At 29.0% G+C, this 18081-nt stretch overlaps 1 protein-coding gene across 1 annotated transcript in view; it reads right to left on the bottom strand.

The window, feature by feature from the left end:
• Positions 1-18081, bottom strand: part of LOC113388445 (dipeptidase 1-like) — a 158210-nt gene that overhangs the window by 16767 nt on the left and 123362 nt on the right. The gene's annotated exons all lie outside the window — the stretch shown is intronic.

Here is an 18081-nt window from a genome sequence, read left to right as displayed (position 1 = left end):
GCCGCCCTTTAATGTTTAATTTTAAATTACGCATCTACGAAAAATTTTGAAATGCAAATGTGAAGATTTCACGCGGTTTTTAGGTACTTTCTCACATTTTGCACAATCTCTGGATTAGTACTAATATTTCAATACTAAAAATGACCAAATCGGTTCAGCCGTTTTCGAGTTTTATCAAATTTAACATAATATCTAATAGAAACATATATATATATATATATATATATATATATATATGTTTTTATATAACTTATATATAAAATTCTTCTGTACGGGTGTATGATTCGATACTTCTTCTAAACGGTTATTCGGATCTTGATAATTCTTTTCAGAGTTTGTCAAAGAAAATTTTTAAGATTTAATGAACGATAAAACTATAGTAATATTGTAGAAAAAATGACAAAAATTACAAAAACCACTTATCATGGTTTGGCATTGAATGCATTTGAACTGTCATCTGTTAGAAATGTCAATTCACTTGAAATTCGAATTTAGCTGACATGAGCCTAGATAATATTAGGAAATAATATACAAGAAAAATGTAATGGCTGCATTATTATTGCCGAAAAGCAGCTGAGATGTGCTAGAAATTACAATAAGACATAGTCAACAGTATATGTTTGGCAGATGAAATTACATAATTCAGTTTAATAAATAACGCAACAAAACCAAAATATGCATTTACATTATTTGTTTAAACTTATGCATATCACATTTTGCTTTACTTTACTAAATTATTTAACAATACAATAAAAATATTTCTACTTATTAAAAAATGATTCAGAATTTTGTTTAACGTGTCAAAAATTCATTTGTTAGGCATCGGATATGGAATATTTAGCAAGTTGATGTTAGATTGAATAGTGCACAAATGAACTAGATTTTACAAATTAATTCACCTAAGATTTGAACATAAACAATGATGTTTATTAAATTAATAGTAAGAAAAATGTACTTTAGAAGTTACAATTGCCAAAAAGTAACTAATATGAAAATTATGGACTAAATTATTGAAGCAATTATGTTGTGTGGTAAAATCAAGTGTGATATTTTCATATAGATTGTTAGAAAAGTTATGATTTATTACACAACTGATTTATAGATAATTTAATTAGCCTTCTAATGATATATAATAATAATAATATTTTTAATTTAATTGTAACAAAATAAATGTAATTATAAACCAAAGCGTTGGAGCTATAACAATGTGGGCGCTTGATGAAGATTTTTATTGCAAAGTTTGATGAATTATTTTTATATAATTTTGTTGTAACATTTACAGGTTTTTATATACAGATTTATAGATAATTTTATTGACTTTTTAGTGACATATCCAGATATATAAAAATGCTAATAAATTTTATTACAATAATGCCAAAAGTAAAAATAAGTAATCGACCAAATTCACCAATGGCTAATAATTAGATACTAAATTTCAAACTTCGCGCATTTTTTATATTAAATTTTGTTTGAAAAGTTATTAAACCTTATATACAGATTTGAAGGCGATTTTAGTAGGTTTTTAGCAATATATAATATTATTATTATATTTTTATTTATTTATATTAAAATAAACGTGGATACGAAAACCCGCAACGGATGAAACTAATGTTATAGACTCGTCATTTTGATTTTCAAGTTCGAATAATTTTTATTATATAATTTTGTTAGAAACGTTATGAATTATTATACGCCGAATTATAGATAATTTAATTAGCTGTCTGAAAGTATATAATAATAATAATAGTTTTGAATTAAGTATAACAAAATTAATTTAATTATGAACTAAAGCGTTGGAGCTCTAACGTTTATTGTTTTTTTTACTAAAGACATTATATTATTATTTTCTGAATTTTTTATACTGCATTTATGCTAAAACCATAAATAAATCATGAAGCCTGGACATCAAATTTCTCATCTAGTAAAAATTAATATGAAATTTCTTACTATTTAACTTCTGTTTGCAATGCATTTTATACATATTTTCACCTTTTATTTCATCTTTCAAAAGATGAAAGTTGCAAGTACCTACCTACTAGCTAGTATCAATTTGAACATGAGAAGAGATAGAGTAGAGAGCGGTTCTGCAAATCATATTTTTAATATTAAACCGACTCTAATATTAAAACCTATTACTTTTTGTGAACTCTCTCTCTTTTACGTCTTTTACAACACGTTTTACGGTATTTCATCAAAAGACTTTTCATGCGCTACAAGGTAATAGACCGAGAGCCGGTGGACAAATCGTAAAGGACATGTGAAATGTCTGGGTCACCAATATAAAGATTTACTAATTTTCCATAATTGTATATCGGATTATTATAATAAGTTGCGTTAAATACCTGTTTAGATGTCATATGTCGAGGTCATCATTATATAGATTTGCTAAATTTTTATAATTTTGTATCAGAATATTTTAATATCTTGCTCTAAATATATTTTAAATGTCGTATCTCGGGGTCACCAATATATTAGGTTGTCAAATATCTACCTTCCGCTTTTTTGCTCTTGGTTTATAATACAAAAAAGGCGGAAGGGAGATATTTGACAACCTATTATAAATTTGTTACACATACAATTTTTACGTCACTTCATATTATTGTTTGTATTATGCTATTTATTTAACTAAATTTTAATCGAATTTAATTTTAGTTATTTGTGAAGTACAATTTATATTTGCGTTCAGTTTTATAATTCTATATAAATATTTTAGTTATTCCTTATTTACTTCTCCAGTTATTTTTTATTATTATTAGCTTAAATCATCATACTACGAATATCATTTTAATGTAAATTCTATCCATTGTACTCTTATTTATTTAAATTTATATTTATTATTATCATTATTGCTAAATGTTATATTATTTAACAGTTGTAATAAATATTATAATTAAAAAAAAAGTAGACCAGTATATTTTTTACCTTTTATAAGTATATTTTTATTCCCGTAGGATAGTTATAGTAATGGTCCGAAAATCGAAAATGTAAATTTATGCATTTCTCGACATTTTGAAGGTTTCTGAACATTTTGCTGGCATACCTCAGAAACTAAATGGATGTGTGTGTGTGCGTTTTGTATGTCCGCATTTTTTCGTCCACGTTTTCGGGCGCACAGATCAATCGATTTGAATGGTTTAAAAAACATTCGATTTCTATTGATAGGAAGACGTGCTGATTAGTTTTTGGCGAAGGCAGGTCTAGCAGTTACGGAGATACAAAGCAAAGAGTGCAGAAAATAGAATTCGAGTTTTTGAGAGAACTGAGTATCGGATTTGAATGATATAAAAAAAACATTCAATTTGTAATGATTGGGAGAAGTGGTTATTAATTTTTGACAAGGGTAGGTCCAGCGGTTTCGGAGATACAGAGCTAAATCTGCAAAAAATGACAGTTTTTGAGTGAACTTAGCGTTCGATTCGAATGATCTAAAAAACTCTCTGCTTGTATTGACAAAAACAATTGCACTCGAGGATAAAAAATTATTACATATTTTTTATTTTCTATAAAATATTTTTGTAGTTTTGGATTAAAAATTCAAAAAATTGCCCAGGCTAAGCACAGTCTAAGCGCCACTCTGATACAAATATTTACTCGAGTGCGTTTAGACTGTTTATGTACTTTTCCAATTTTGTGATTAACAATCGTCATTTCATTTCATTTCGAATTAAATTTCAAAAAAAAAAATAAAAAATTGCCTTAATTTACACAAAATTGAAAAAGTGCTCCTGTATAGTCACAGTCTAAACGCATTTGCAAATAATTTTGTGCGACATTTTCGCTTATACTGTGCTTAGCTCGGCGGCATTTTCACATTTCAATTTTATAATATTTTATTGAAAAATGTGAAAATGCCGCCAAGCTGAGCATAGTATAAGTAAAAATGTCGCACAGAATTATTTGCAAATGCGTTTAGACTGTGACTATGCGGGAGCACTTTTTCAATTTTGTGTAAATTAGGCAACTATTTTTTTTTTTTGAAATTGGATTGGAAGTGAAATGACGATTGTTAATGTTCTGGAGATAAATTGATTTATTTATAATTTACACTTGATTTGCTCAGATATAACAAACAAGATAGCAAAAATAATGAAAGTTACAGTATTTGTAATAAAATATTTGAAAACGTTTAAAATTTCTCGAATATTTTATGAAGGTACGGGAATTACCAGCAATTTGCCTTAAGGCACGATGCCATACACCATTAGTTAATTTCTATATCAGAATATTATAACATATAGCGCTGAATACATGTTAGATGCCGTATGTCGGGGTCACCATTATATATGCGAATTTTTTATAATTCTGCATCAGAATATTTTAATAAATTGTTTCAAATATATGTTAAATGTTGTACTTTGGGGTTACTAATATATAGTTTTGATTATTTTTTATAATTCTCTATCAGTATATTGCAATATATTGCCTTAAATAAATGTTAGATGTCGTACGTCGAGGTCATCAATATAAAGATTTGCTAATTTTTCATAATTATTTATCAGAAAATTGCAATACATTGCCTTAAATACATATTCGATGTCGTACGTCTGTATATAATACGTAAATTATTATCTAAAATGTTTTACAGTATTTTAATTTATTTCTATTATTATTTTATATTTTCTTATATTTTTTCTCCCAGCTCTCTGTCTATTTCCACTGCAGCTATTTTCTCTTCGAAGTTAGTTCCCAGTTTGAAATTCTAGCTCTCGTCTCCTAGAGACCTGTACTATAGAATATAGATGTAGATTCTGATGTAGATGTAGATGTAAATGTAGATGTAGATGAATAAGTAGGACAGGGCCGGAGTTTTTGCTCTAAAGGTATTTAGGGGCTCCTTGAAATTGTTTGATTCGGGGAATAAGGAAAGTAGTTTGAAAACAGTGCAAAATGAAAATAAATGATTTATTAAATTAATAGGGAGTTCAGCAAATGGATAAATGGCTTGACAAATGGATAGATGACTCAAAAATTGCATAAGTGACTAGGAAACGAGTGCATAACTCTGGAAACAAATGTCTCTTGAAATAATTAAATGACTTTAGGAATAAACAGGTGGTTCAAAAAACGAGTTAGTGATTCAATATACAAATGTTTGTTTCAACAAGTGAATATTTGTGTCGAGAATTAAATATTTAGCTCGAAAATTAAATATTTGGCTCAAGAATTGAATATTTGGCTTAACAAAAAAAATACTTGGTTCAAGAAGTGTATATTTGGCTCAAGAAGCGAATGAGAGGCTCAATAAATTAATATTTGACTCAAGAAGCGAATGGAAGGCTTAATAAATAAATATTTGTCTTAAGAAGCGAATAAGAGGCTCAACAAGTGAATGTTTGGCTAAACAAAAGAATAAGAAGCTCAACAAGTGAATATTTAGTTCAACAAACGAATATTTTGCTCAACAAATATTTGATTCAATAAGTGAATAATAGGCTCAATAAATGAATATTTGAGTCACGAAAGGAATAAGAATCTCAACAATTGAATATTTGGCTCAACAAGTGAATATTTGGCTCAAGAAATGAATATGCGGCTTAACAAGGGAATATTTGATTCAACAAGTGAATAAAAAGCTCAATAAATAAATATTTGGGTCACGAAGGGAATAAGAATCTCAACAATTGAATATTAGGCTCAACAAGTGAATATTTGGCTCAGCAAATAAATACTTGGCTCAACAAGTGAATACTTGACTCAAAAAGCAAATAGGAGGCTCAACAAATAAATATTTCTAACGCGACTTAAGAAAACTTGAGAAGAAAATATGATGCTCAATAAATGAGTATTAGGCTCAATAAGCGAATAAGGGTCTCAATAAATGTAAATTTGGCTTGAGAAGCGAATGAGAAGATCAACAGGTGAATATTTAGCTCAACAATTGAATGTTTGACTCAATAAATAAATATTTGGCTCAACCCGCACATGACAGGTTCTATAAAAGAATATCTGTCTCTAGAAACAAAATGCTCAATAAATGAATGTTTGGCTCTAGAAGCAGACAAGATGATCAATAAATGAATATTTAGCTCAAGAGATAAATAAAAGGATCAATAAATTATTATTTGGCTCAAGAAACAAACCAGATGCTGAATAAATGAATATTTGGCTCAAGGAGCAAATAAAAGGCTCAATACAATAAATGTTTGGCCAAAAAAGCTAATAGGAGGCTCAACAAATGAATATTTAGCTCAAGAAGCGTATGAGAGGCTCAAGAAATATAAAAATTAATAAAAACCCTGAAAATATAGAAGTGATTGTAGGCAAATAGAAGTGAATAAAAAAAAAACTATATAATGATCCAAGAAATGATTGAATGACTTGAAAATATATTCAATGACTCAATAACTTATTAAATGTTTCTGTGATGAAGTGAACGGCTTTCAAATGATGTGAAGGGCTCAGGGTTGAAGTGAATTTCCCTATAATGAAATTAGTGAGTCGGGTAATATGTGGCTCAAAAATAAAATGAAGGCTCTGAAATAAAATGAATGGCTCCAAAAAAAATGAATGGCTTTAGAAATATACTAGTGTTTATAGAAATGACTCTGGAAGCATCGAAATCGAAAATAAAAATGACGGATTCCTGAAACATAGAAATGACTACAGTTGCATTACTCTTAAAACATAGAAATAATTCTAGATGCACAGAAATGACTGACTCTAGAAATATTGTAATGACTCTGGAAATATTTTGGTGACTCTAGAAATATTTTTAAATACTCTAGAATTATGAAAATGACTCTAGAAATACAAAAAACTACATATGTACCAGATACATATAACTGCTTAGTGGTATTCTGCCTTTAGGCGAGTCATTTAAATTTTTACCTAATTCCTCCCTGATCCCCGTGCTATTCTAAGCTGTAGTTCTAGTACATATATGTATATATAACTATAGCGACTGCGGATATATTTCATGTGGCCGCTCAATCAACCTTAGTTCCCAGGATTAGGTACTCTCAGGACGTTGATAAATTGCCACACACGTACTAACACATTGATTACCCACACACGAGTACTAACACGTTGGTTACCCACCCACATTGATAAAATTCACACGTTTGCAAGAGATTTCACTTAGATCGATTTCGGGGGTATTTGTTATTGGTAATCTGGATGCCGATGATTTGGTGAAAATAGACAGAATTTATAGGGATGGTCTTGGATGGATTGACTCTTAGTAAAAGATAATAAATATGTATGTTGATTACTATTGTTACTGAATTTACAATAAATTATTTTAGTTCATATTTATAATGAGGCTTGTAAAAATGAATGTTATTAAGGGGCACAACTTGTGTAACCGCCTACAAAAAAGGTGATTTTTGAAAATTTATATTGAAAAAAACTACTCTATCAATCATTTCAAAGTTTAGGAATATATTTATACATGTTTTAAGAATACACCGTAAAATTTTTGAAGAAACAAATTCAATATTTTTTTAGTTATTGTCGATCTCCAACGGCGCGACAAAAAAAGGCCCTCACTGCTGCAGTAATTCTGGCATTCTACGTGGATAATATTAAAAACAAAAAAAAACTTGTTAAACTAGATAATATTGACTGTAAAATAAACTACGATAAAGAAAAAAAATCAAAAATGAAGGCGTTTTTAAAAAAAAACAGTCGAATTTTACCCAAAATTTTGGTCGTTTTTGGACTGCCGACTGATTTAAAATTTTGATATGTCATTTTTAAAGGTATAACCTATAATTTATTACATAGTTTGAAATAATTGGAAATTTCATATTTTGAAAATTTCACACTAGTTGTGCCCCTTAATATAAATAAATAAAATTTTAATTCTTATATAATTTTTATTACGTTTTTAGTTTAATGTGCTTTCTGTCAACTTTTTGGGCATATGAAGAATGACTGTAATAAAAATTCTATAAATGTTTTTATAGAATATAAAAATAATAATATTTACATAATATATCAAATAACATAATAAGGTAGGATAACAGATATTAATGTTGATTATTTTTGCTACTGAATTTATTATAAATTATTTTAGTTCATTTTCATAATAAAATGAACGGGTCATGTAATGAGTGACTCAAAAATGAACTGAAATGCTCTGAAATAAAGTGACTGGCTCCAAAAAAATGCGCTACTTCAAAAATATACTAGTGACTCTAGAAATGACTCTGGAAAAATAAAATCTGAAAATAAAAATGTCTCACTTATGAAAAATAGAAATGAATTTAGAAACAATTGCATGACTCAAAAAAATAAATATAACTAATATAAATAAATAAAGCCATCGATTTTTTTTTAAAAGGTTCACATTGATACATTAATTCGAATTAGATGTTGATATTGTGATTTTGGTGTATATTTTTTTGATAATTTTATTTTTATTTATTATATAATTCTTTTTTCATTTTTAGTTTAATGTACTTTCTGTCAACTTTTTGGGCATATGAAGAATAACTGTATTAAAAATTTTATGAATGTTTTTTTTTAATAGTTACATAATATTATTGTTATATCAAATAACATAAAATTCAATTAAAAACTTCTCAATTTTACTATTCTTAATTATTATATAAATTTTATTACGTTTTTATGTTTAATGTACTTTCTGTCAACCTTTTGGGCATATGAAGAATGACTGTAATAAAAATCCTATATATTTTTTTTATTAGTTACATATTATTTTAATATCAAATAACATAAAATATGATTATAATTTTTGCATTAAGCATTTCCAAATCAATATTTTTCACTTTCTAAAGAAACTTTCAACAAAAACTATTTAGTAATTTTTAAATTTGCATCATCAATGAGATTTTAAGGTGATCTTGTAATTTCCTTCTGTAGTAACAAATTCATCCTATTTAATTCTAATCGTAAAACAATCCCAGATTCATTAGCAAAACAAATAAAATACAGGAAACTCTGTGCTAATATTGACATTTCGTATAATTACAAACTTTATCTTGACTTTAAATCCTTTTGTGGACTCTCTTTGAGATAACTCTAATGGTGTTTTAATAATTCAAAACACTTGAATGTATTTATTTAAAAAACTAGAGAATAAAATAACTCTCTAAAGATAAAATAATAATTTTTTTTATCTAACTGATAAATTTGCAAACAATGCAACTATTATTATTATTGCAACCATAATGTTTTGTTTTGTAATTTTATATCCATAAATGTATATATTTTCCCATTTCCCACAAAATTTAATATTCCAAATATAAATATTCAAATTAATTTCGATATAATACATAGTGCCAGTAGACGTATGCATATTTAGAGTTGATATTCTAAAGCACGAATACAAAGTTAGTTAATTCGGTTTTAATGATGTGGTGGCATTTGTGTGACATTTATAAAGTCCTACACTATGCTAATCTATATGCTAATTATAGTAATTATATACATGCAAATATAAATATTTATATATATATATATATATATATATATGTATATGAATTTCTGACCATCAAACATTCTATGAACAAAATTTTTCTTTACTGCGAGAGGGTAGTACTGTGGCAACACTAGGCGAAAGTATTTTTCATGTTTGAGAAAAACAAATATTTTTATCGTAAGACTATTGACGTGATTTTGAGATTGATAGACATCAATATAAAGTAAACTTGGTTTTTATTCTTACAATTTTTTTGGGTGATCTTTGAGCCTGCTTTTGTATTTTTGTGAATGATCGAAAATCATCAGAATTTATAGGATTGTTTCATAAATTTGACATAAATATGCTGAGATTTGTGCAAGTCATTTTTTCGTAATTTTGTTATTCTTAATTAATGTATAATTTTTATTACGTTTTTATGTTTAATGTACTTTATGTCAACTTTATGGGCATATAAAGAATGACTGTAATAATTTTTTTTTAATAGTTACATAATTTTAATATTAAAGCCAGTAACATAACAATCCAATAATAAAAATAAAATCCAATTATATATTTTACATTAAGCATTTCCAAATTACTATTTTTCACTTTCCAAAAAAAACTCAAATGTTGATTACTATTACTATTACTAGTTGAGATCTGTAATAATGTTTGTGAAAATGAGTTTAAAACATGTTATTATTATAAATATATAACGAGTTCTGACCATCAAACATTCTACCAACAAAATTTTTCTTCACTGAAAGGGGGGAGTAGTGTGGCAGCACTAGACAAAGATGTTTTCAATGTTTTAGAGAAAAAAATATTTTTGTCATTGTACTATCGACAGTGATTTTGACATTGACAAACATCAATTCAGAATAAACTTGTTTTTTAATCTGGCAAGGGGTTTGGGTGATCTTTTAGCCTGCTTTTGTATTTTTGTGAATAAACAAAAATCATCAGAATTTATATTGTTGTTTCTGGAAATATTCACTCCGTTATCTTTAGTGTAATGTGAAAGATATTTATCTTGATCTTGTTGGTTACTATTACTATTAGTAGTTGTTATTAATAATAATGTTCGTAAAAATAAATTTAAAATATCTTATTATTATAAATAGATAAAATCCATCGTTTTTTTGTTGCAGGTTAATATCAATGGATTAATGCTAATTGGATGATGTGATTTGGGTAAGTGAATTTTTTCCTAATTCTGTTATTCTTAATTATTATATAATCCTTATTTATGTTTTTAGTTTAGTTTACTTTCTGTTAACTTTTTGGGCATATGAAAAACTACTGTAATTAAAATCCTTAATATAATCTTTTATATAGGATTATATATATATATATATATATATATATATATATTTATTTATTTATGAATTAACCTATGAATAAAATCTTTTAGTTTAGTTTACAGTTTAAAGCATTCAAAATTTCTTTAAATTTCTATATTTTTTACTGAACTAGTTACGTTTAAATTTTTTTGGGAGGAGTGTACTGTGGCAGCACCCTGGTAGTCTTTTATGTTTTGAGAGAATCAAATAGTTTTAATAGTTTCTGCTAACTGGAATATTTCTATGTTTGGAATGTTAGATCATGAAAATAGCACTTATGTTTTTTGTGGTTGAAATTTGAAAATAGGGGAGTACTGTGGCGGCACTAAGGTGTTTTTCTATGTTTGAGAGCAACATTAACAATTTTTATAACTATTTCGGTAAATCAGTTAATTGAAATATTGCGAGATGATGCTTGATGTTTTTTGTGACTTCAGCACTAAAATGGGGGAGTACCGTGGCGACACCAGAATGAGAAGTTTTTATATGTTTGAGTGTAACAAATAGAGTTTTAATAATTTTGGCAAATGAGTTAACCAAAATATAACGATCCGTGGAATGGAAAATCACTAACATTGTTCTTAATGTTTTTTGTTACTTCATTACCAGAAGAAAGGGGAATACATTGGCAACACCAAGCGGAGCTGGTTTTTCATGTATGAGACGAGCAAATAGAGTTTCAATGATTTGTATAATTATTTTGATAAATAGTTCAAAAAAAACTATTACTATTTTTGGATCCTGAAAGTGCTGGTTGATATTTTTTGTAATTTCATCATGGTAAGGGGGAGTACGGTGGCAGCAATAAGGTGTTTTCACGATTGTTTTTATGAAAGAAAAATCTGACAAAAACATGGTCGTTTATCTCGATTCAATTCATCAGTCAATTTAAAAATTTGCATCTAACAAAATAATTACTATCCTGGCCAGGTTGAAATTTACGCCTTCGAGTACGTTATCTCCATCGTCTCATAACAAGAAGCTAATATATTCATGACGTCATAAAGATATATATTACGTCATAACAATTGCGTCGAAACGAGCCTAGAGAGAGTTGGGAGAGATGACGACTAATAATATACATAGTCGGAGACCTGAGAGAAAAATCATTAAGACCCTATTTAGTAACAAAATTTAGTAACTGTCTTAGAAATGCTTCTTATTTATTTAAGTAAAACTTCTTTAGGCGCGACAAGGACGTAAATCCGTACAGATATCATTTCTTTACGGGTTAATTGTGATTAGTCGTCGTGTATGTGAATAGAGATTTGTCGTTGTATGCGTACCGATATCAACAAGCAAATCGGCATAAATAAATAAACATTTCAAAGTTACATCGTAGTACAAATCTTGATTTAACGAAAAATGCTTGAATCAGAAGAATATTTCACCCTGTTCCTTAAAAATAATAAAACAAATTAATCATTTTTGCCGTGTACTAAACGTAAGTTTATTGATTAGAAATTATTTCAATATTATTCGTGGTTTTTATAAATCTTTGAAGTTATTAAAATGGAAAATAGTTTTTTTGCAAAATAGATAATACAGCTGTTCAAAGAATGAGATTATATCGCCAGCGAAAAAATAAAAAAAGTACAAGCAGTCAATGAATGTATGTTAATTTAGATTACATGAAGTTCTTCAATCACAATTCCATGATGAGTGAAGTTACAAAAACAATATTTGTTCAGGCGCTATTTTACATAATCCACTGTGTGAACAAATATTATAGAATTTATTAATCAGCAATTACTTCATTTCTCTAAGCATTTCTAAATGCTAATTACAATGACAAACCGATCATGTCATATTTAAAGTGTTATTACATTATTATATTAAAATATTATAAATATTTTTAATGCGATTTTAAATATATAATTAACTTCCCGTAGGGCAATTTATAGTAATCGCAAAAAAATCGAAAATGAAAATGTTTATAGATCTTTACGTTTCAAACCTTTCTGAACATTTTGGCATACCTTAGAAAAAATGTGTGTATGCGTGTGTGTGCATGTGTGTGCGTGTATGTATGTATGTTCGGATACAAATTTTCGTCGACGATTTCCGGCACACGGATCAACCGATTTGAATAATTCAAAAAACATTCGATTTGTTTTGATAAGGAGACGTGCTGGTTAGTTTTTGGCGAAGGTAGGTCTAGCCGTTCCAAAGATACCGGGCAAAAAGAGCCGAAAACGGTACCTCAGTTTTTATAAGAACGGAGCGTCCGATTTGAATAATTTAAAAAACATTTTATTTGTATTGACTAAATGAAGAACTTTTCGGAAAAGCAGTTTCAACGACTTTGCAAACATGGAGAAAAAAGTAAAAAAAAAATGAGCCATTTGGCGGTCAAAAATGATCATTAGACATATGCACATCAAAATATCAGATATTTTATAGAGATTTTAACGATAAGTATAAATTTTGTTTACATTCCTATGGGTTCCGTACCAATGTTTACGCATTAGACGGCGACGCGGCGCTTACGCGCTTTTATATTTCGTCTTTATGCAGTTAAAGCAGTACGATTGCTTTGAAAAAAAAGTTTATAATTTCCAAAATATTTCAAAATAAATGATTTAAGATAGAATGACTTAATATGGTTCGAAATTCTATTAAAAGTTTCAAATCATTGATCAACTTTTATTGATTATTATTATTGATTATTTTTAATTACTCGAATTTTGAATTGCGGTACGGGAAGTTCTAGCAATTTGTCTTAAGGCACGATGCCCTAATTGCCTTAAGACAGAATTCCACTAACAGCTAGTTTATAATTTATCATTATATAAATGTGTATAATGCTTGACACTAATAAATGTGTGCATCACGAGTGTTACCATATTACTAATAAACATTATTCAAAATATGATGTATTTATTTTTACTTAAATGCCATCTTGTATAGAAGCAAATATGTTTTACTTGAATCGCGTGTGAACCTCACGTGCACTCATTTTTATTTTTTATTCTGAATACATTTTTCTAATTTTTACTTTCTCCCAGCTCTCCTATTATTCGAGCTCCTCCGTCGCATGCGATAAACAAAATTTCATTTGCCTCTCGGCGGGTAAGGAGATGACAAATTATTATAATTTTACTGTTTGTGTGTGTCAACTAAATGTAAGTGACGGCAAAGGAACGCCACTGCCTTGATAAGTGATTATGTACCTCCTACTCCACTGCTCCACCGCAGCAGCAGGTGGAGAAAATGTATGAGAATAAAGGATGGTTGTACATTTTTAGTAAGGGGTAAAAATTTATACTAGTGGTGTATGGCATCGTGCCTTAAGGCAAATTGCTGGAACTTCCCGTACCGTAATGAAATATTCGAGAAATTTCAAACGTTTTCAAATGTATTATTATGAATACTGTAACTTTTATTATTTTTGATATCCTGTTATATCTGAGTAAATTAAATGTAAATCATAAATCAATTTATCTCCAGAACATTAACAATCGTCACTTCATTTCGAATTTAATTTAAAAAAAATAGTTGCCTAATTTACACAAAATTGAAAAAGTGCTCCCGTATAGTCACAGTCAAAACGCATTTGCAAATAATTCTGTGCGACATTTTCACTTATACTGTGCCTAGCTTGGTGGCATTTTTACATTTTTCAATAGTTTTCACTAAATTGGAAAAGTGTTCCCACATGAACAGTCTAAACGCACTTGAGTGAACATTTGTACCAGATTGGCGCTTAGACTGTGCTTAGCCTGGGTAATTTTTTGAATTTTCAATCCAAAATTACAAAAATATTTTATAGAAAATAAAAAAGATGTAATAATTTTTTATCCTCAAAAGCAATTGTTTTGTCAATACAAGCAGAAAGTTTTTTAGTTCACTCAAAAACTGTAATTTTCTGCACATTTAGCTCTGTATCTCCAAAATGGCGGGACCTGTCTTTGTCAAAATTTCCCGGGTCCAAATTTCATTTGTTTGTCAGTAGAGTGTCTTTTTTCTTAAAGTTTCTTAAAACTCTTTTATCATTTTACAAATCTTCAGGTTGCTCGTCAGTAGAGTTCCTTTTGTCTAATATTTTTATTTGCTCGTCAGTAGAGTCCCTTTTTTTCTTTGTAATTTTATTTTCTTATCAGTAGAGTCCTTTTTCCTTTCAAAACGTTTTAAGCAAAATTTTGCTTGTCATTAGAGTCCTCTTTCCTAATATTTTTATTTGCTTTTCAATAGAATTCTTCTCCCAATCATTACGAACTGATTGTTTGTTGGATCATACAAATCGGATGATCCGTTCTATCAAAAACGCGATTTGTATTTTCTGCACTCTTTGCTCCGTATCTCCGTAACGGTTGAACCTGCCTTTGCAAAAAACTAATCAGCACATCTTCTATCGATAGGGATCAAATGTTTTTTCAAACCATTCAAATCGGTTGATCCGTGCGCCCGAAAACGTGGACGAAGAAATGCGGACATACTAAACACACACACACACATCCATTTTTCGTGAGGTATGCCAAAATGTTCAGAAACCTTCAAAACGTCGAGAAATGCAAAAACTTTCATTTTCGATTTTCGGCCCATTACTATAACTACCGTAAGGGAATTTAAATAAGTCATTGTGTGTGACTTTTTTCTAGATTTGTAATTTTCTTTATTTTCAAGCATATTCAATCTACATCCTCCACCTAAGTTTGCCAGACATTTAACATTAATAAACACTTACATTTAATTCCAACAATATTTCACGACCATCATCTGATATTTTCCAAAAGCTTTTCTCGGTTTAATATTTCACGGCGGCGTGTCGGAAAAATTAAACCTGCAACGAACGAACGAACGAATGGACTTTGTGTAAAGACAGAGGAATGCAAACAAACCGTACAGAAAAAAATGTGAAAACAGGAAAAACATGGGTGGAAAAAGCGGGAAAAGTGGGAAAAAGCGGGAAAAATGTCGACATCGGCGGCAGTTAATTCAGTCTAATTCGCATTACCCTCACTTCACAAAAGCGTAATGAACCGTTAACGGGCGTCCGTTTACGGTGGAGAGTTGATGTTAGTAGAAAGCAAATAGTACACAGATTGCAAAAGATAAAAATGTTTTTTTGAAGTAAAACTTCTTTAGGCGCGACTAGGGTGTAAATCCGTACAAATGCAACGAAGTGCGTTACGGCAGAATTGTGCGTCATTCTCCTTCGATGAAATAATTTCTATACGGGTCAATTTTCTATACGGTCGATATCAACAAGGAAATCGGCATAGATAAATAAACATTTTAAAGTAACATTGTAGTACAAGTCTTGATTTAATGAAAAATGCCTGAATCAGAATATTTTACCCTGCTCTTTAAAAACAATGAAACAAAATATGTGTAATCAATCGACTTAATCAATAATAAACAAATTAATTTATGAGTGATTAGAAGTATTTCGAGAGGATTTATTAGACATAATTGAAAACGAACGAACATTTTGACTCGGAGTATTTTCTAAAAGCAAATTTTCACAAATCAATAATTTTTATAATTGAACCAGTTTCTGTAAGACTTTAATGGTTTAGTATATTCATTAAGACCAAGTACTCTATCGTTATATCAAGTAAATCGTCTAATTTTAATTTTAACAAACAGCAAAAGAACTACTCATTTTCTCAAACTTTGATGATTTTTTAAAAATTAAACTACTTGTCGTAAGGCTGTAATATTTCAGTAAGTCTATAAGACCATGATATACATCGCCAAAGAAAGTTTCATAAAAATCGGCTTAAATTTTTTATTCAACAGTTAATTACAAGAAAACGGCTCGGTAGATTTTCACCTAAAACTAATCAGTATCATTCCCAACTAATATCTTTCGAACAGTTTTTGATTTTTTAAAATGGATTCGGTAGAATGAGCTTAAATGTGGACGAAAGGTTTAACACTTATTTTCAAATTACAAAGAAACGGCTGAAAAAATCCTCATCCGAGATACATTAAATGCTTTTTAAATATCTGAAATCGGTTCAGGCGTTTTTGAGCAAAGGCCGATGAAAAGTCTAATTTTGACAAATGCCAAAAGAACGATATCAATTTTTGCAAACTTTGACGAATTTTTAAAGCTAAACCAGTTGTCGTATGGCCCTAATATTTTAGTATGATCTAGAAGACTATGGTATCTACCGTCAAAAAAATAATCATAAAAATCGTAAATTTTTTTTAAGTTTATTACAAAAAAACGGCCCGGCCGATCTCTACCAAAAATTAATCAGCAAAGTTGATAAACGCTAGTCCTTAACGAGATACATCGAATGTCTTTTAAATCGGTCCAGCCGTTTTCGAGGAAACGTCGATTTACGGCAAAAAATCTGTTCACACACATACTTTTTTTTAAATTTGGTCCCATTCGATTCAGAAGGGCTTGAAACATCGAGAAAACATAAAATTAGCAAATCGAATTTTTTGATGAAAACATAAACTTCTCCTTTGGAAAGTTAATTATTCAAAATTGTGTTATATGATAAATTTATTTTTACTCAAATGCCATCTTGTATAGCAGCAAAAAAGTTTTACTTCAATCGCGTGTTAACCTTACGCACGTTCTTTTTTTTGTAAATATTTCTTTTACACGTATTATTGCACAAGGTCACAAACTTATGAATCTTGTTATGTAATTGTTACGTATATAATTATAACTTATCTTTCTAGACTTTATTCCTCCACCGTCGGTATTATCTGCGGTTTAAATTGTAAACCTTCTCTCCACCGTTGATGTCGGAATTGTAAACTAAAATGTATTGGGTGTCGTGAAGCCTATTTAATGAGGTGTTACTTAAATGTTATCTTATATAGTAACAAAAAAGTTTTACTTCAATCGCGTGTTAACCTTACGCGTGTTATTTTTTTGTAAATATTTCTTTAACACATATTACTGCACAATGTCACAAACTTATGAATCTTGTTCTGTAATTGTAACTTAACTTTTATCTTATTATCCTCCACCGTCGGTATTATCTGCGGTTTAAATTGTAAACCTTCTACTCCACCGTTGATGATGTCGGGAATTGTAAACTAAAATGTAGTGGGTGTCGTGAAGCCTATTTAATGAGGTGTTACTTAAATGTTATCTTATATAGTAACAAAAAAGTTTTATTTCAATCGCGTGTTAACCTTACGCGTGTTATTTTTTTGTAAATATTTCTTTAACACATATTACTGCACAATGTCACAAACTTATGAATCTTGTTCTGTAATTGTAACTTAACTTTTATCTTATTATTCCTCCACCGTCGGTATTATCTGCGGTTTAAATTGTAAACCTTCTACTCCACCGTTGATGATGTCGGGAATTGTAAACTAAAATGTAGTGGGCGTCGTGAAGCCTATTTAATGAGGTGTTTAATCTCGATGGCAACGTCTTCAAGTAGAATT

Source organism: Ctenocephalides felis, unplaced genomic scaffold, assembly GCF_003426905.1.
Source record: "Ctenocephalides felis isolate EL2017-DRISC unplaced genomic scaffold, ASM342690v1 CF-g0.4_SCAFFOLD_03572, whole genome shotgun sequence".
NCBI lineage: Eukaryota > Metazoa > Arthropoda > Insecta > Siphonaptera > Pulicidae > Ctenocephalides > Ctenocephalides felis.
This window is presented reverse-complemented; position numbering and strand designations above follow the sequence as displayed.